Here is a 20,991-nt window from a genome sequence, read left to right as displayed (position 1 = left end):
TTCACAAACACAGAAAATAATTTTTTTTTGGTTTGGACTGGAGTGTACTTTCGGGGGTTACAGCACCCTTAACGGTCAAGCCAGCCGGCCCTTTACTTATGACACAGGCGCACGCTTGGCACTACTTTGTTGATGCACGTGCGGCTACTGCGCACACAATTCACAAACACAGAAAATATATTATTTTTTTAGCACTTGGGGGGAGCACCCCTGATGGACAGAGCACCCCCTGGACAACACTACAGCACTCCTTTAGGACTGGGACACTGCACAGGACTTTGGAGTGGACACAGCCCCTATGGAGAACTGACTGCACAACACAGTCCAGCCAGCCCCTATGGACTTTGAAGTAGTGGACACAGCCCCTATTAACAACAGCAGCACAGCACAACACAGCCAGCCCCTATGGACTTTGAAGTAGTGGACAACAGCAGCACTACACTACACTACACTACACAGCCCTAACTCCCACCCTCCCTCTTCACTGTCCACAGCCGAGTGAGAAAATGGCGCCGACGTGTGTACCTTATATAGGATCCAAAACCCGCGAGACTCGGAAGGCGGGAAGATGACGTTTTGCCTCGATTTCAGATCCGAGTCAGGCGGGAAAAGTCGAGCCTGACTCGGATCGGACTCGGATCGGGGGGGCTCGGGGGGGTTCGGATTTCAGAAATCCGAACCCGCTCACCCCTACATAATACTTATAAGTATAACAGCTGTATGTAGTAGAGATCCGAGACGAGAACAGAGCTAGGCTTGGGTTTTCCCGCATGACTAGGATCTCAAAATGAGGCAAAACGTCATTCTCCCGCTGTCGGATTCTCGCAGGTTTTGGATTCTATAAAGGTCCCGGTGATCGGCGCCATTTTCACTCTGGGAGTCGATGGTGAACTGAACAGACGTGTTGCTATCACTGTCTGTGTCAGTGTATTGACCAACCTGTCTTGTCGGGGTCTGCGGCTGAAGGCCAGGGGCGTAGAGAGCCACGCGGGACCCCGGTAAAGAGGGGGTGTGGCCTAATTTCAGAAGGCGTGGCCACGCCCCCTTGAGAAAAAAAAGTGTTTTGCAGCGCCGTGTGCCGGGGAGGGGGCGCTGTGAGCCCCTCAGCCCGGCGCAAAGCCAGTGGGGGGCGCGATCAGTGTGATCGCTCCCCCCTTCAGGCATAGGAGATTGCTGTGGCTGCTACTTAGCAGCCACAAGCAATCTCCCGCTGCAGCTGCTGCAGAGGGAGGGAGGGAGAGAGGAAGTGAGGGGGGGCGGCGCCAGACCCGGGCCCCCGCCGGGCCCCTCTGGAAGCCCGGGCCCGGGTAAACTGTACCCGCTCCCCCCCTCTCGGCACCCCTGCTGAAGGCTGCTGCTGTGTTTTCCATAAAGGGGCTGCAGTATATAAAGGGGGGCTTCAGTGGGTGCTGCAGCTGCTGTGTCACTTGTCCTGTCAATCAAGGGGCTGCTGCTGTGTTATTATACATAAGGGCTGCTGTTGTTGTCCTGTCCATCAAGGGGCTAGGGCTGCAGTCCATAAAGGGGTGCTGTGTTGTCCAGGGGGGGGGTGCTCTGTCAATCAGGGGTGCTCTTCCCCAGTGTAACAAAAATAAGTGCTTTTTTTTTGTGCGTTAGCAACTTAGCTGCACTATTATTGTTTGGTGACACCGCAGTTTATTGTCCATGTATTTGTGACTCTGCAGGTGGTCTGTCCGCACTCGGTATGGGTGCTTTGCTGTCTATAAAAAAGGCGTGCTGTCTGTGTTGTTCATCAAAAATCGCTAAGGCACATGAACCAACTGCATGCTCAGAAAAGTAACAGATCCCCAAGGAGAATCCAAGTGTGTCCGCGGTTGCCATGTGTGAGCCTGACCTTTCTAATACTGTACTTGAAGGGGATCCTCCTTCCACCATATGTGTGTTCTCTGCAAATGTGGGGATGAGCAGCACAAGTCAACAAGCTGATGTAGAAATCAAGGATGCTTCTGTGGAATTGCACCAGGAGGATGAGGAGGATATTTATGTAGTTGGCACTAACAAGGATGCTGAGGATGAGGATGTTGATGCCGAGGATCTTGCTTTTGTAAATCAGGTAACAGTTGTTGCCCATGGTATGAAAAAGCCCATTGTTGTCATGCTGGGGCAAAAGACACAAAAAACCACTTCTCATGTGTGGAATTATTTCCACCCAAATCTGGACAACAGTTGTCAAGCCATCTGTAACATTTGCTAAGCAAGAATGAGTAGAGGTAAGGACCTTAACCATCTAGGAACTTCCTCCCTGTTATGTCACTTGCAGCGTATTCATCAAATTCCAAAGTGTTTGCAAAATTCTGAAACTTTGGCTAAAAACGTAACAATAAGTCTAGCGTCACCTAGCAGCTCCCTTCTCTCTGTTAGATCCAAGCGCCAGCAATCTCCACCACCAACACCTGCATCATCAACATCCTCAATCGTGATCGGAAGTAGTCTTGCTGCATCCAATTTCATAAGCATTACTGACTCTTCTCCTATCCATGATTCCTCAGAAGAATCCGTGAGTGCTACGCCTGTTGTTGTTGTTGCTGCTGCTACTGAGGGTGGATCTTCATCCCAGAAAGGGACCAAGAAGGCTACTACTAGCAGTAATTAAAAAAAAAAAACAATTGACTGTTAAACAAGCCTTTGATAGAGGAAGTAAGTATAACAGCTGTCACCCAGTTGCACAGAGGATCACTGGCGCCATGACGGCTGTGCTAGTATTAGATGGTGAAATAACAGAAAATCAGGATGATAGTGTGGAGGAAGTGCAAAAACAGTTGTGAAGGCATCTGCTCATTTGTAAAGCCAAAGTTAGCAGAGGAAGGGACGTTAACCATCTAGGCACCGTCTCCCTGTTACGTTACGTTCATGCAATTTGTTTAACAAAATTATAATTTGTAAATTAATTACAAGCAGTTCAGTATCAGCTACCAGCAGTTTGAACCAGCACATGCAATCTCTACCACCAACACCCTCATCATCATGGGCAGAACTATGGGAGACAATGGAGGCGCCTGCCGCCGGGCTCCAACTCTGAAGGGGCACCTCATCCATTGTTCACAACATATTCACCCCACTTAGGGGTGTAACTATGTACCCGGAGTGTACCATCACAGCCGCACAATACATGGCATCCCTTCCCAGCGGCTGTGACGGGTGGGTGGCACCAATTTATAACTTGCCTCCAGGCGTCTGGGATGAATACGCCACTGCTCATCATCAACCGCCTCCTTAATAATTGAAGGTAGTCCTTCTGAAAAATGTTTTGTGAAGGCCCAAACAAACCAAGTACTTCAGCCACAAAGTGTCAGTCCTTGTCGCTAAAGTGTTTGGTTTGTTAAACTGTGCATGGCCTTTTTAATATCCCACATAAGAGTGTGTGGGAGGGCCCAATGACAATTCCATCTTGCACCTCTTTTCTTTACATTTTGCACAATTTGGGGCATTGCGGATTGACATTATTATAGTTTATTAAACTGCCATCCTGTCTGCCACTGCTGTGTGGCAATGTTTCATAGATGTCCTATATTTTTCTAAGCTGCCTTGCGTTTGTGCCACTGCTCTGTCGCTTACTTTAGCCAGCCAGCTCGCTACAGCCTTTGGCCTGTATTGGTGAAAAATAGTGAATTCAATATTGTGACCTGTGAGGTGGTTAAAAATGCCTGGAAATGCCTGAAAATTATTGTTATTAAGGTTACTATTACTGTAGGAACAAAAACAGGCCCAACTTATATGGTTTTAGCTGTTTATATAATTTTTTAGAGAACAAAATATAGATCCAAAACCAAAACATGCACAGGTGGTTTTGTAAAACCCAATCCAGATCCAAAACCTTGAAGGAGATACAGATCCAAAACCAAAAACCGGTGGTCAGTGCACATCCCTAGTAATCTGTCAGAGTATGTATTATATTATTTTATTTCCACAAGGTTGCACAATTCAGTAACATAGGCACAAAAAGATCTTATTAAACCTCTTGAAGTGCATCAGTTGTCAATATGCAGTAGAGACAGTCATTTTGAGGACTAAAACGATATTCATGGGGGTATAGCTATAGCCTTCATCAATTCACATACTGTCTCATGCATCACTGATCAGTCAAATCTGTGTTACTCTATGACAAATATACCATACAGGACTACACAGCACAGAGGTGTCATAGCCAATCAAGGGACAAGCTCAGTCAGAAGAGGATGCACCATGGGAAACCTAGAGCCTACCTCTTTCCCATCGCAAATTGATCTCTATCCATCCAGACAGCGAATATCCTCCAAAGAAAATACAATCTAGAAATCAGAGACTGTGGGGCCTATTCATCAACACTAAAATAACGTTTTTAAGGACATTTTCCTTAAATAATGTTATTTTGGTTTTCATGAACAGACTTAGCACAGGAGATATCACAGATATCTCCTTGCTAAGTTCCCCTGCGTTCATTTCCACACATTAGTATGGGGATGTGGAAATTGTGGTATTCATCAAATTCCGAAAATTATAAATTTTCGGAATTTGATGCAGTTACTATTTGCCACTGTGAGGTGGCAAATAGCAGAATCCACTTACCTGTATCAGCGTGTGCAGGTCCCCCGACGAGTCCCTCCGGCGCTCTGCTCCGTCCTCAGGCTCCGGAGGCTGGTCTGTCATGTGTGCTCCCCGGCAGAGCACAAGAAAGTTTAGAATAAGAAAAAAAAATTTTTTTTTTTTGTCTAATCTGTCATGTGGTCTGCAGGGAAACCACATGACAGACCAGCAGGACGGAGCCAGAGGCTGCTGCGCGGACAGGTAAGTCGGGGGGGGGGAATGGGAGGTGAGCGGAGGGGGGAGGGGGGGTACGAAACTTAACGCATCTGTAGGCAGTGCTGCGCATGCGCTGGTTTTACAGATGTAACAGCACATGCGCAGCACTGTTTCCAGATGCGATAAGGTAGTGTAGGCAGGGAAAAGTATCTATCTCCCAAAAAGCTGTCATCGCAAAAATGACAGCTTTTCGGAATAGATACTTATGGAGAGGTGGAATGATGAATTCCACCTATAATTAGCTAGAACTCCATGAGAGTTCTAAAGCTAATTATCTCCATTGAATTTTTGCGTTTAATGAATAGGCCCCCGTATGTAGTCATTAACTCCCCGACTCACAAGCTAGACAGCACTAAAATACAGACACTGCATCAAAAGTAAGACACAAACACATACTGCACTGGACACATACACTGCACAAAAACACACACATCACTAAAACACAAACAGATACTGCACTACTAAATATATATTCTGCACTAAACCACGGTTAAAGAAGACACACTATGGTAAATAAACTATGGTAAATAAATACATATGTTGTACTAAAAAGCAAGGAGACAGTTTATGAAACTATTATTCTCTGATATTCATAAAGAACTCACAATTATGTAGGAGAGCTATTTAACACAGGACACAGTGGCAAACGCAGGATTTCTAGAGGGGGGTTTCCAAATGCTTGATTTTAAAGCAAGTGTGGCCAGTCCATGAAGAGGACATAATAAGCACTTAACCAGCTATAATATACATCATACGAAGTATAGTGTAAGTAATAATTCTGACATATACAGGACCAACAATCACAGTATTCCATTAGATGCGGAAGAAGGGCCATCCTGTCTGAGCTGAATGTTTTTATTTCAGATGTGGGCTCCATTCCAGATCATTTCAGCAAGTTCAGGAATCTCGGGGGCAGCAAAAGAACCTTGCACTGCCCTGGACATATACAGTATGTACAGATTGGTCTCAGGGGCGTATCTATAATGGGTGCAGGGTGTGCGGGGAACACGGGCCAACACTGCGCCCACAGAATTAATTACCTCTCTGGAGTCCCACGTCGGCGCAGGGGTCCAGCGCTGTAAAAACGAATGGAAAATGGCTGCCACGGCCATTTTCCCGGTGACCAGTGCATCCCTCTATAGACTCTGGGCGCACTCTAGTGCCCAGAGTCTATAACTCTGGCGCTGGCCGTGCACAGCTCAGTGCGCTGCCGGCCGCCGTACAGAGAGGAGGGGACCCATGTCAGAGACTGCACACGGGCCCCCTCCTCTCTAGAAACGCCCCTGATTGGTCTCCTTATGTACTGGCTACTTTATTATTATACATTACTACTAATTAACCCTATGGGTGGTCTATATCAGTGCACCCCTAACAGTGCATGTTTTCCAGATCTCCTAGTTGGTGCACAAGTGCATTCATTACTGGCTCACACATTTTAAAAGATCAACAGGTGGTGCTAATTATTTCATTTTTGACACTGAGGGGATCTTAAAAACATACAACTTTAGTATTATATGCTATTTCTATTGTGGTCATCATGGTGTGGGCTGGGGAGGGGGGTTTCCAGGCAAACGGAACCCCCTCCCCCCTGCATTTACCTATGAAAATATTGCATAATCATGATTTAAAGCCATGTACAACTGAATACCACAGTTCCCATAGTCCTGTATGGGCACAGCATTACTCTCCAATTCGAAAATCTCTGCTTGTCTCTGATAGCTAATGCCATCTTCAGATGTTAACAGCTCTTTAGATCCCTCTACTCTTTCTGAACTCTTTTGAGTGCATGCACAAGAACGCTGCTGGGAGAAGACACAGCAGTGTAATCTTTATAAGCTACCACCAGCAGCAAAAGAACAGATATTACCATTTTCCGGGCCAGGTGCACCTTGGAATCAGCTGTCCCAGCATGAAAAAACATGGTAAATATCCCCCGATACTACATCCCTTATCGCAGCAAATAGCAGCCAATTAAATTATATTTATTGGGCAAATTTCCAAAGGCTGTTGAATAGACCCCATAAAGAATTAATTAATTCACTGAACTAACAAACACACATTAGCTAAACATAGTGCCTTAATTACAAACAATGCACTAAATACAGCAATAATACAGTTAAACATACCAAAATACAAACAAAACATCACAATTATTTTATTATCTCACAACGAATTTGCACCTGTGCAGAAAGAATAGAGCTAATTCCAAACTTTATTGTTATCAACAATTCACATGCATGAACAACAAAATTACATGTGCAGTCAACAGAATCATAAAAAAACATAAGAAAATTATCACCTACAAACCTCCTCAAGTACCAAGAGTACAATTTAACATATTTATCGTTGTCATGAAAAAACTAGTTGACTAGTACGACAGAAAATAGATCTGCATAGTTTATTTAATAGCAACATAGCAAACACTCCTTGATTCGGATGAGACAAGTCTGCAAATTTTTTTGGTCTATTTATAAAGCAGTGAGAAGTCCCGTTTAGCTGAAAACAGGGCTTTTCACTGCTTTCGGCGATTCATAGAGGGGGTTACCGTGAAGAAGGGTATTCCTTCTCCAGCGGCGCACCCACTTCGTGTATGAAACACATCACAATACTTTGGTATGGTGAGTGCAATTCATAAAGGATGGCATAGGGCCACATTCAATTTGAGGCGAAAAGTCAGAGGTCGGACTTTTCGCCATCATCACCGTTTTTGGAGGGGATAAAGTATCGGGCGCGTGCCCGCTTATCCCCGTATTCAATTAGGAATCAGCGAAACGGGACCCGGCGGAAAGGTAAATATTGTAAAGTCCTGTCACTTTAGGGGAAATCAGCCTGTCATCCCTCAAAAGATGGTCTGACATTGGGGATTACTATGTGTACCCCCGATTTGGTAATCAGGGTTTTTAAGTAGCCACGGCAGGTGCATAAATGCGCCTGTGAAGAAGTGGTGAAGAATAGCATTTCTCTTTTTTTTTTTTGTTTAAAAACTAGTCCCATCAAATTTGGGGTACATGAAAATGGGTGCAATTATATTTTTAAGTCCCTAAAGTGATTTTTTAAAATGCTTCAAAAATCTACCAGCCACATTCTAGAAAACTCCTGCCGCATACTTGGGAACCCCCCCGGAGTCGATTTAGCTAGTTTAGAAGTTTGTCCCCCAATATTTATTTTTTTTGCCCCCAAAAAGAAAGTACCTTTTTTGGGGTGTCCTGAGAAATTTTTTACATTTATTTTTACACAGATTAATTTAAGGGGACATTACAAAGGCTGCAGGCTATTTTTTTATTATTCTGCACCCCAAAACCCCAATTCTGCACTTTTTTTCGCCACCTAAACAGTGGTGAAAACTTATCCCCATTTTTTTTACAAAGACTTTCCGCACCTGTGAAAAGTCTTTGTAATTGAATATGGGGATAAGTGAAACTGGCGATAATGACATCATCGGCAATAAATTATCGCCGATAACGGACTTTTAGCCTCTAATTGAATATAGCCCATAGTCTGTACCGCACGCTGAACAGAGCAGGGAAGCTGCATATTTTCCAAGGACAGTGCAAGGTTTTTCAGCACCCTATTCAACCTAGCGCCTCCTACCCCCAGTCCTCTCACCCTCAGTAAAATTACCAGCTATAGACTATAGTATTGGTTCAATTTTTTTTAATGTCCTGCAGAGTGCTGCAGCATACACCAGCAGACTCCTCTACTGGTGGTATATAGTGGTCTTGTTGTGTGCAACAATAATTATTTACACTTGTTGTCAATATATATAATATACAGTTTATTATATATATATATATGTATACATATATATATATATATAATAACAAGCAATGTATGTTGTGTTGTGTGTCAGTAAGTGTAATGGTGCTGTAGACAGTATATAATACACTTACACATTACACTTACTGACACACATACACAACATACATTGCTTGTTAATAAATATAAAATATACTACATGCATCCTGATTATAGACAGTCCACGGCAGGCAGCCCTCACTGAGGTACCGCTCCTTCACTCTCAGAGAACAAAAGGGGAAGTAGTATACAGAATTAGGGGGTGGGCGATTGGCTGGCTTGCTTTCACAAACAAGTGAAAGCAACCACTGCGGCCACAGGTGGCACGTTATGTCAGCGGCATCGCTGATGACCGCTGACACTACTGTGACAAAGCAGGCAGCCTGTCCTGAACCCGAAAGATGCTGCGGGGGCCGGGGAGTGAGGAGACAGTGCACTGACGCTACAGTCACACTGTCTCAGTCACTGACATAGTGGTGGCCACGGTTGGCTTTACAAGTGCCGCGGTCACTGCTCGTATTTTACACACGGGCCATTATAGTTAGTGCACTGTCACTAACACAACAGGGCAGCGAGCGGCGCCCTCCAGGGGCCGGCACCCCTAGGCAGCTGCCTAATGGTGGCGCCGGCCCTGATACTTCTCTGCTCTCTGCCCGACACTGGCTCCGCCCCCTTTTCCTTGCATCCATTGCAGCAGGTCTGACATGACCTGCTGCTCTCAAACGCTGGTGCATGTGCAGTGAGGATCAGGCATATCAAGCTCCCAATATGCCTGTATTGTCACTGCATCCAGGGATCGAGGAGAGACCAGACTCCACCCGTAGACGTCAGACAGGTAAGTGTAAATCAATGTGATGCGATATATAGTGATATTTTTCAGTAGCCACTTCATGTTCTACATGAATAGACCCCATATTTTGTACGTTATAAAAAAGCCTTTTCTCATATACTTCCTATATACAAGGTAAGTATAAGCTAATAACTTTACCCACTGACTTACACTGAACTGCTGTGCAGTTACCAAACCACACAACCACACAACAATTCCATAAGTTAAAACACTTTCAATAATACAGGAATAAAAATTCACAAACATTTCCCTACACATTCCTGAGACACACATTTTCCTTACAGAAACAACTGCTGCTGGGCCTTTTAACTACAACTTGAGTATGAACACTCCAGGACAAATCCTTTGTAATATTAATACCTGGAAATTTTAAAGAATTCACCACCTGCACATTCTGGGTCTCATTCAGACCCGGTCGCAAGCGCTGAGCGCTCGCAACCGGGTCGATGTTGACCCACTGGGCATGCGCACGTCAGAGCCGGCTCCGACGTGTGCATGTGCGAGACCCGACTAGCGACGGGCGCTCCGTCACTACGGCTTTGCAACCAAAGGGGGCAAGCTGTCGATGTTGAATGACAGCTAGCACCGTTTGGGAGGCGGGCAGCCGGCCAAACGGAGGCGTTCCCGATGGAACGCTTGCCATTTGGGGGCGGCCCTACTGACATCTGCAATGATGTCAGTGGGGAGCTTCCTGCTCGATCAGAGCAGGGAGCTCCCTGGGGCTTGCGCTTGCGCTTGCCGAGACCCAACCTTAGGGTCTCGTCGCAAGCCCCGATGGTCACCCTGGTCGGTCGCTAAGCTGTGGGTGGTAACCCACAGCTTAGCTAGCGACCAGGAGGCTGCACTTCAAGATGCAAGCGGCTGCCCTCATTCAGAGCGACCGCTTGCATCTTAAGACCGACTCTGAATGAGGGTCTCATTCCTTTCAGACTAACAGGCAATGTACCTGCTTGTTCAATTTCCTAAAATGTACTATCATTTCTTTATTTTATTTTCAATTTCAAAATTAATTGACTGCCATAGCTCCATTTTTCCAACCTAGAAACCTCAAATCTATATTAAGTCTTATCATTATTCCTAATTTTACCAATAACAGCTAGGAATGAATGTGAGGCATTCAGTCATCGTGGCGACATTTAGAATATTAATATTTAGAATGTCGACAGAATGTCAACATGATCTGAATGTCAACATTCAGACTACTGACATATTCAGAATGTCAACATTTACATAATGATGACATTGCCAGAGTGTCTACACATGATTTAAGAGTTAGGATTAGGCTGCAATTAGTGTTAGATTTACATTTAAAACCCATTGTCTGCATTCTAACTGTCGACGTTCACAATATCGACATTATGTCAGTGTCAACATTTTGAATATTGACATATTAAATGAAACATTGTGAATGCGGATATAACATACCACACCCGGACACGTGCTTCCTTCAGTACTTGATGGCTAAGAGTAAAGTGGCTGAGACAGATGGTTTGCTTAAGGAAGTGACTTGTGTTAGCAAATTTGACGGCTACAAAAAAACATGCTGTAAATGGAATATTAGCAAACATTAATGGTCATTAAACTGCAATTTAATGTGATTTAAATCAGTAATGGATAACCTTCAGTACCATAGCTATCTGCTGGGCTACATATCTCGTGCTGCTTGGCCTGCAGTTAAAATTTGAGATGGTCAATCTTTGGCTGACTAAGCATATGGGGTGATGTAGATCAGCAATAACTGAGTATTGAGTCAAGTCAGTTACAGTATGTCATACAAAGTCCCTTATGGCTTTATATTCTCAAATAATATACTGTATAGTTACTAAAACCAGTGACATACTTTAAATTAGCTCTTGCCTTGCATGCCTCTAATATCTCTTCTTGTACACATCTATCCAGTCACTTTTGTTTCATCTCTCGCCTAGAACATCTTTTTTCTATCTCTCTTCACCTTTCTGTTCTCCTTCCCCCATACTCCTATCCAGTGTCTCCTGTCTTCTCTCCTTATCCACCTCTCTCCCTCCCTCCTTCCTTCTCTCACATCAGGCGGAGTTTCCAATCCCCAGCTGAGAGACCTCATTCTCATGCAGGAAAACACACACAGAGCTTGTTAGGAAGAGGTGAGGATGGTCCACAGCTGAGAGATCTGTGACTTCCCCTCAGCACTTTAATAATCCCAGCAGGACCTGGGAGAAACAGGCAAGCTTCTGTTCTCATGCCATCTCCATGACTAAGCCTGACGGATGCTCCCTTATCGTTACACCAACTTTCTGTCTGTTGGAGGCTTGTACCTTATAAGACGCCTGTTGCCTATGAATGAATTGTATCTCTGGGTGATCTGTTTTGAGGACCCTCAGTTTAAATCTGCCTCACAAGTCTGTCGTGATTATACAAAGCAGGATCAAAATCACAAGAAAAGATGCAGGTAATGTTTATTTTCCTAGTGTGTTCTTATTGTTCCTTGTATAAAATAGGATTTTGTATAATTAGTATATTAAATGTTGCTATGGACAGTTTTCATTGTTTTTCTAATGCTTCCCATGAAGCAGGTTTCCTTTTCTCTGCTGAACCCTTTATGGACACTCCTAATAAGTGATCCTAGAAGAGGGAACTCCCTTAGGGATTGCTCCAATACTCCTGAGTCGTGACTTGCCTTTGAGAGGTTAAACTGACTCCCAGTATTATAGCTGAATGTGATAGTAATTTCTCCCTCTGTACTGACACAAACTATTTTTCCTCAAGTCTTGTTGTACAGTCAGGGTGTGCCCTCCAGCCTGTGAATATACACATTTTCCATCCTTTGTAAAAGAAACACAAGCAAATTAATGAGGGTTCTTTCTATGGACATTTAAATCAGTCTGCTTTACTACAGTATGTATGTAGTACGTACAGCACTGGACCGATGGCATAAAGGACAGACAGGGTTAATCCTAAATCCTAGTCAAGAAAACAGCAGCCATCAAACCACTAAATATCCAATTATACATTAATGAATATCCATCAATCTGTCAGTGTCTCATGACTATTACAAATCACAACTATGGACTATAGCAGTAAGATTATTCTCTGATATAAAAAGAAAATATCCAAACATATGAAAGTATGATTTAACCCTTATTTCTGGTATTCCTCCCCAAACTGCTGAATAGAATACCTCCACCAACTGTTTATTATAATTCCTCCCCAAACTGCAAAATAGAACACCTCCACTAACTATTCATTATAACCCCCCCAAAACTGCTCAAAAGAATACCTCCACTAACTGTTCATTATAACCCCCCCAAAACTGCTCAATAGAATACCTCCACTAACTGTTCATTATAATTCCTCCCCAAACTGCAAAATAGAATACCTCCACCAACTGTTCATTATAATTCCTCCCCAAACTGCTGAATAGAATACCTCCACCAACTGTTTATTATAATTCCTCCCCAAACTGCAAAATAGAACACCTCCACTAACTATTCATTATAACCCCCCCAAAACTGCTCAATAGAATACCTCCACTAACTATTCATTATAACCCCCCCAAAACTGCTCAATAGAATACCTCCACTAACTGTTCATTATAATTCCTCCCCAAACTGCTCAATAGAACACCTCCACTAACTGTTCATTATAATTCCTCCCCAAACTGCTGAATAGAACACCTCCACCAACTGTTTATTATAATTCCTCCCCAAACTGCAAAATAGAACACCTCCACTAACTATTCATTATAACCCCCCCAAAACTGCTCAATAGAATACCTCCACTAACTATTCATTATAACCCCCCCAAAACTGCTCAATAGAATACCTCCACTAACTGTTCATTATAATTCCTCCCCAAACTGCACAATAGAACACCTCCACTACTTGTTCATTTTAATTCCTCCCCAAACTGCTCAATAGAATACATCCACTAACTGTCCATTATAATTCCCCCCAAAACTGCTCAATAGAACACCTCCACTAACTGTTCATTATAATTCCCCCCAAAACTGCTCAATAGAACACCTCCACTAACTGTTCATTATAATTCATCCCCAAACTGCTCACAAGAACACCTCCACTAACTGTTCATTATAATTCATCCCCAAACTGCTCACAAGAATACATCCACTAACTGTCCATTATAAGTCCTCCCCAAATTGCTCAACAGAACACCTCCACTAACTGTCCATTATAAGTCCTCCCAATACAAAGAATCCACTCACTGAACCTTACAATTCCTTCCCAAACTGCTCAGTACAGCACCTCCTCTAACTGAACCCTACAATAACTCCCCAATCTGCTCAGTACACCTCCACTAACTGAACCCTACAATTCCTTCCCAACCTGCTCAGTACAACACCTCCTCTAACTGAACCCGACAATACCTCCCCAACCTGCTCAGTACAACACCTCCTCTAACTGAACCCGACAATACCTCCCCAACCTGCTCAGTACACCTCCACTAACTGAACCCTACAATTCCTTCCCAACCGCTCAGTACACCTCCACTAACTGAACCTTACAATTCCTCCGTGAACTGCTTAAAAGAACGCTTCAACTCATTAAACTTTACAATTCCTCCCTAAACTACTCAATACAACACCTATACTAATAAAACTATGCAATTCCTCCATAAACTGCTATTACAACATCTCCACTTACTGTTCCTAACAAGCTCATCCCAGACTGCTCAGTGCTATGCTTCCAATAACAGGATCAGGAACCAATGTAGTTACACACGTGGCCGTATGGACTATGATAGTAAATTACTAATTATTAATAATTCAGTATAGTAAGAAATGTAATGTGCTTTTTCATATAACATGTATTTCATTGAATGAATTGTAACACATTTAATTTAGTGAAAGTTAGTTGTCAATATAGAATTAAACTTTTAGTAAGTAGCTTGACTACAAGTGATATTGGCAGAATGGATAGAATAGCTTGCAAGCTAATTACTAGTGAATGGCTAAACACCCGTGTTAGTGAACAGATGGTCTATTACTATGTATGGATGGAACAGAGAACTACAACATTTATATCTCATATTTGTAAATATGTTGATTCAAATCTCATGTGAAGAGAATTATTTGAATTGTGTGAAGACTTATTGCAGTGCTACAGATGTGTCCTCTTACATCCTTGCTGATCACGCTACAAACGTGCGCACGCATAGTTCCATGTGATTACACGCAGTAGCGTATGCTACGCTACGCTATGGGGCGCACTGCGATCGCTCCATGCAATCCTATGGAGTCGTGGGTGCGAATGCAGTGCACGTATCCGCTCGCGGGCGCACACTTCACACCATGCGTGGCGCGATTTGCCGCATACACAGAAAAGATGTAGCAGGACACATCTGAACATATAGGAATAATTTGTCCTTTTTACCAAGAGGTTAAGGGGCTGATTCTGAGATGGGAGTAAAACAAAAAAGCAAGTAACTTTGCGTCTCGAACAAGCCATGCTGCAATGCAAGGGGTTTTAAATATATTTAATTATTTGGGTAAATACTGGCTGCTTTTGCATGTAGCCCACAAATACTGGACAGCTTTATTTTTAAACTGCGATTTGAGATTGTACACGTCCCTCTCAAATCAAATCTCCCTGCACATTTTAAATCTGCCCCCCCCCCCTGCACTGCAACATGGTTTTACCAAGGTGCAAAATTGCTTGCTCTTTTTTCTTTGTTCCCAGTCAGCCCCTATGTGTCATGTACAATATATGTTTTGCCTCTACATGTGGATGAATTACCATTCTTTATACATCGATGAGCCATAACACTGAAACCACCTGGCTAATGTTGTGTAAGTCCCCCTCGTACTCCCAAAACAGCTGTGACCCGGTGAGGAATGGAATCCACAAGACCTGTGGTATCTGGCACCAAGACGTTAGCAGCAGGTCCTTTAAGTCCTGTCAGTTGTGAGGTGGGGTCTCCATGGCTCGGACCTTTTTTTCTAGCACATCGAACAGATACTCAATTGGATTGAGATTTTGGGAATCTGGAGGCCAAGTTAGCACCTTGAATTCTTTGTCATGTTCCTCAAACCATTTCTGAACAATTTTTGCAGTGTGGCCTGCATTATTCCTGCTGAATGAGTCCACTGCCATCAGTGACTACCATTGCAATGAAGGGGTGTACTTGGTCTGAAAAAATGTTTAGGTAGTTGGTACGTGCCAGTGCAACATCCACATAAATGGCAGGGCCCAAGGTTTCCCAGCAGTACATTACCCAGAGCATCACTTTGCCTTCACTGCCTTGCCTTCTTCCCACAGTGCATCCTGGTGCCATCTCTTCCCCAGGTAAACAACGCATGTGCACCCAGCCATCCACATGAAGTAAAAGAAAACGTGATGCCACCATCTTTCATTGCTCCATGGTCCAGTTCTGAAGATCACATGCCCATGATAGGCCCTTTCGACTGAGGGCAGGGGTCAGCAGGGGTACTCTGACTAGTCTGCGGGTACGCAGTAAGATGCAATGTACTGTACTTGCTGACACCTTTCTGTCATACGGGGAAGAAAAGAAAAGAAAAAGGACTCTTTTTGGGGGGGGCACACTTGTAGGTTTACAAGAATTAGCTAATTTAGTTTGCCATAAAACTTAACTTTTTATATTTTTAATAAAGAAGGGGGCGAGCAAAATAAAAACAAATATACACACATATTTATTCAAAAATTATTTTGCTAAATTGAAAAAAAAAAGCTATGCAAAATATTATCAATCAATTTGGGGTAATAGTGTACATATACCACCAATTATAACAATCGCCGACTCATTGGCAGTCAAAGCATCATATGTTATTTGATTTTTTTATCACCAGAGAGAGCACATTTTAACACCATTGACTTATTTATCAATAAAAATAATATACAAATGACATGAACCACACTTATGATAAAGAATATATATTCTCACATCTCTCAGTTGTTACTATTGTAATAATTCACTAGGTGCTGATAACAGCAATTTAGCATGAGTGTCTTGTGCTAATCAAACAAATGAAAGAGATGTGTAAGAAAATAAATATCAATTTCCCTTTACCAGAAATGGTTTTCCTGCTTCTAATGTTGCCAGTAAAGCACTATGTTTATAGGCTAAAAGTGAGAGCATGGAGCCAACAATGGAACATAATGATAGAAAGGGAATGTATCAAGCTGTAAGGGTTCGTGGCCGTCTGCCCTGGTGCGCTAGGCAGTGCAGGGGGTATGTACCACTTACCTGTTCCAGTGATACGAATCCGAAGTTGGAGATAAGTGTGGCAGTCAGTGTAGTGGGTGTATGCTGCTGCGTGATGCCTGAGAGTCTGGGTCACGTGTGCACATCACATGACCCAGATACATCTGACGTGTGTTTCGCAGATAAGGGCTTGTTCACAGTCCCAGGGGTCTATTTACTAAGCAGTGTTAGGAGACAGAGTTAAAAGTGATAAGAAAGTGATAAGGTGCCAGCCAATCAGCTCCCAACTGTCATTTTTCAAACACAGCCTGTGAGATGACAGTTAGGAGCTGATTGGCTGGCACCTTATCACTTTCTTATCACTTTTAACTCTGTCTCCTAACACTGCTTAGTAAATAGACCCCCACAGCCTGATAGGCCCATGTTAGGCCCTTTTGGCTGAGGGCAGGGGTCAGCAGGGGTACTCTGAATAGTCTGCTGGTACGCAGCCCCATATGCAGCAAGATGCAATGCACTGTATTCACTGACACCTTTCTATCATGGCCAGCATTAACATTTTCATCAAATTCTGATACAGTAGCTCTTCTGTGGGATAGGGCCAGACGGGCTAGCCTTCGCTTACCATGCACATCAATGAGCCTTGCGAGCACATGACCCTGTCGCCGAATCACCGCTTGTCGTTCCTTTGTACTAACCACTGCATATTGGGAACACCCCACAAGACCTGCCGTATTGGGGATGCTCTGACCAGTCGTCTAGCCCTTACAATTTGGCCTTTGTCAAAGTCACTGAGATCCTTACATTTCCCCATTTTTCCTGCTTCCAGCACATTAACTTCAGTAACTGAGTCTTCATTTGCTGCCTAATATATCCCACCACATCACAGGTGCCATTGTAAAAGGATATTCAATGTAACAAAATAATCACTTCGCCTGTCAGTGGTATTAATGTTATGGCTGATTGGTGTAAGATTCAATGATACTGAAACTGTATAAACAAACTGTTAAGAAAAAATAAACCAGATTTGGGGGAGTTGTACTCAGCTCTGGAAAGTGATAAATTGGAGAGTGATAAACTACCAGTCACTCAGCTCCTAACAGTCATGTTACAGGCTGTGTTTGAAAAATGACAGTTAAGAGCTGATTGGTTGGTAGTTTATCACTCTCCAATGTATCACTTTCCAGAGCTTAGTACAGCCGCCCCTAAGATTCCATTCTAAGCCTGTACATTACATTATTCCACAACTTTGCTGTCAACTGACTGTAAGGAAATGCTAAAAGGGATAACATCATGTTTTCCAATCACTTCATTGGAGACGATACATTGGGGTCCAGGTTTCCAACAGATGACATTTAGCCATTTTACCTGTTAGGTTAAGAGGCCAGATCACTTTTGGCAATACCATAAACTGTTAATGTAAGATTAACATACTGCATATGTATAGTAGTCATTGTTCAGCTTAATTTACCAACTTGTTTAATAATGTAATTTCAGCATACAGCTTGATTAATTGTTCCTTATAATTCCTTCCCAAACTGCTCAATACTATGCTCACCCTAAGAGTCCCTTGATCCTTCCCCAAACTACTATTTACAGCCCCAAACCAAGCTGTTGCTTTTTAACCTTTCCCAACCTTAACCGTTCCTTACAGGTTCAATAAAACTATGCTTATAACTACTCCTCAAACTGCTAATTAAAAAACCACCATTAAATGCTCCCTGCTTCCCTAAGTCTTCCCTATAACATTGCCACCAGTAGTTAATTACAACTCCTCCCCTAACTACTTCTGAAATGATCAGCACTTCCCCCAAACAGCTTCTTGCTCCACTAGATGTTCGCTACTATGCCTCCCCTAACTGCTCCTTACAACCCCCCCCCCACCCTTACACTTACATTTCTCCCACTGGTCTTTACAACACATCCATTTATGTCATCAAATTCTATTACATTATATAACACAGTCATTGCTTTAACTATGTTTGACTTTTGTGTATCTGATATTTATCTGATTGAACTTCTACTTATTTATGTAGTAATTATTGTAGTCTCAAAACCAAACTCTACATATATATGCATCCTTATACTGTAACTCTTCCTTATCAGCTCTAAAACCATTTTGTAGACCTTTTAATCTCCTTGTTGCCTGTGAATGCAGCTCCCCTGTCTGCCCTATATTGCCCTCATGTTGTTATGCCTCCATTCTGCCCACTTCTTTCATAGATTACTCCATTTGCCAGATGCCAGTTACGTATACAGCTTCTCTGCTCCGCCACGTGATGCCTAAATGAAAGAAAGCTGCGATTGTATAAGTCAAACTAATTTCATGTCACGTACAGTAGATATCTCGGTTTTCTGTCTCAGACATCAGAGCAGTATATTAGATGTTTGTTAATAGGCGACATTAAGATTTCTCTTTGGATATGTGCTTAATTCTAGGTGTCTTGAAAGTAAACTTTTTTAAACTTCTGGATTATACCACTTGAAGATCCTGTTATCCATGTGACAAGAGCACAGGTTAGTGTTAATATGTGTGTCCTGCTGCATTTCTGTGACATGAGTGTGACATGTCTGCAGGGCTGAGATAGATACTGACATATCTGTTGCTTCATTACAAGTGTGACCACAGAAACCGGAGACTAATTATTTTGTGAACAAGGGTGTCTAATTATCTTTCTAGCATTGTTTCAGGTGCATCATACTTGCCTACTTTTGAAAACTAGTTTCCGTCGTAGTGCCGCACTGTGCGCCGCGCGCTGTGCTGCTGAGAGGTGTGCCATGCTCCACCCAAAGGAGTGTCTAGCTGCAATAAGGTGTGCACCGCTGGAGGGGCGTGTCTAGCACCTCCTATAGGTGTCTTGTAACACCCATGGCATGTCTTTAATCCCCGTTCTCATAATGTTCCACCCAATAAATTTAGGGGTCTATTACCACTCTGTGTTAGGAGATAGAGTGAACGGTGATAAAGTACCAGCCAATCAGCTCCTAACTGCCGTATTTCAAATACAGCCTGTGACATGGCAGTTAGGAGCTGATTGGCTGGTACCTTATTACCGTTCACTTTATCTCCTAACACAGCTTAGTAAATAGATGACTAAGTATCCTTCAAAAGTTTACCCAATCTATCCAGATATCATCATATCCCCAATCCCCAGGGGCGCCGAGAGGGAGGGGGGAGCGGGCTTGCTGCAGGGGCCCGGTGAGGGCCCGGGTCCGGCACCGCTCCCCCTCCTTCTTAAGTCACAGCAGCCCAGCACACGCTGCTGTGTGCTGGGCTGCACTGGAAGACTGCTCGTGGCTGCTAAAAGAGCAGTCTCCTATGCCTATGGGGGGATTGATCATGCTGATCGCGCCCCCCAGTGGCTGTGCGCCAGGCTGAGGGGCACACAGTGCCCCCCTCCCCAGCGTGAAATAATGATTTAAAAAAAATGTTTTTTCTAACGGGGCGTGGCCACACCTCCCGTGATTAGGCCACGCCCCCTGTCACCTGGGCCCGTCGCAGCTCCCATCGGCCCTGCACATCCCATGTAGAGTACAAACTACAAAGCTGCCTGGAGGCCAGAGTGTAGAAAATCTAGATATATATGGCTTTCATACCTGGAGGGTACAATTCTAATGCAATTACTAACTAGTGAAGGTTGGGGAGGTTTTATGCATGTTTATGCGAGACGGCCACTGCTATACACAACTATGCAGTGGCCAGCAGATAGTATCCAGATGTCAGGCATCCTCTCATCCAGCAGCTATCCTATCTTGACTTGCACATTCGCAGACCGAATACCCTACGGGACAGTGGGGAATCCAGGGCTTTGTTAAACATTTTGGGGTAGCGGATGCAGGAGGGTAGGGGTGCTACCCCAGACTCTGGGTATACCACCTGTACTAGTGTGCCCTTGAATATGTGTAAATACAGAGGAGTAGTGTGTAGCCAAGACGCCTGGAGCATGTGTGCGCTATGGCGACCCCCCTCAAGAGTTCCAAGAAGGGGGCGGGTATTTCATACAGAAATACTACTGGCAATACCCCAGGCTTCTCCAGGCAGAGGTTTAGGTTTAGGCTGCAGGGAGGGAGGGTTAGATTTAGGGATAGGACACTTATCGACAGGTGTCTGTCCATATCCTAACATTGTCGGGATGCCGGCATTGAGATTCAGATCACCGGGATCCTGAGCGCTGGCATCTCGTACCCAACCCCTTAGAGCAGTGGTTCTCAAACTCACTCCTCACTGACCCCACACAGGTCACGTTTTCCTGGGTGCTAATGCCTGGGTACTATTGCACTCTGTCTGCAAAGCAAGAGCTAACACAAATCCCGGCAAATTTGCTAAGCACTTGCCTAAGGACCTCTGACATAGGCCCCAAAGGAGGAGGAGAAGACAACTCGATAACTGGAAC

At 43.8% G+C, this 20,991-nt stretch overlaps 1 protein-coding gene across 3 annotated transcripts in view; it reads left to right on the top strand.

The window, feature by feature from the left end:
- Positions 1-11,771: 11,771 nt before the first annotated feature.
- LRRC3C (leucine rich repeat containing 3C) overlaps positions 11,772-20,991 on the top strand; it is a 34,633-nt gene continuing 25,413 nt past the window's right edge. For 2 of the 3 annotated variants that reach the window (XR_015878800.1, XM_088474729.1), the window contains exons 1-2: positions 11,772-11,870; positions 19,037-19,114. The gene's annotated coding sequence lies outside the window, so the exon portion shown is untranslated. The remainder of the gene's footprint in view (positions 11,871-19,036; positions 19,115-20,991) is intronic. The other variant, XM_088474730.1, reaches the window with a different exon arrangement.

Source organism: Taudactylus pleione, unplaced genomic scaffold (assembly GCF_031769625.1).
Source record: "Taudactylus pleione unplaced genomic scaffold, aTauple2 ptg000155l, whole genome shotgun sequence".
NCBI lineage: Eukaryota > Metazoa > Chordata > Amphibia > Anura > Myobatrachidae > Taudactylus > Taudactylus pleione.
Note: the sequence above shows the minus strand (reverse complement) of the source record. Positions and strands in the feature narration are given on the sequence as shown.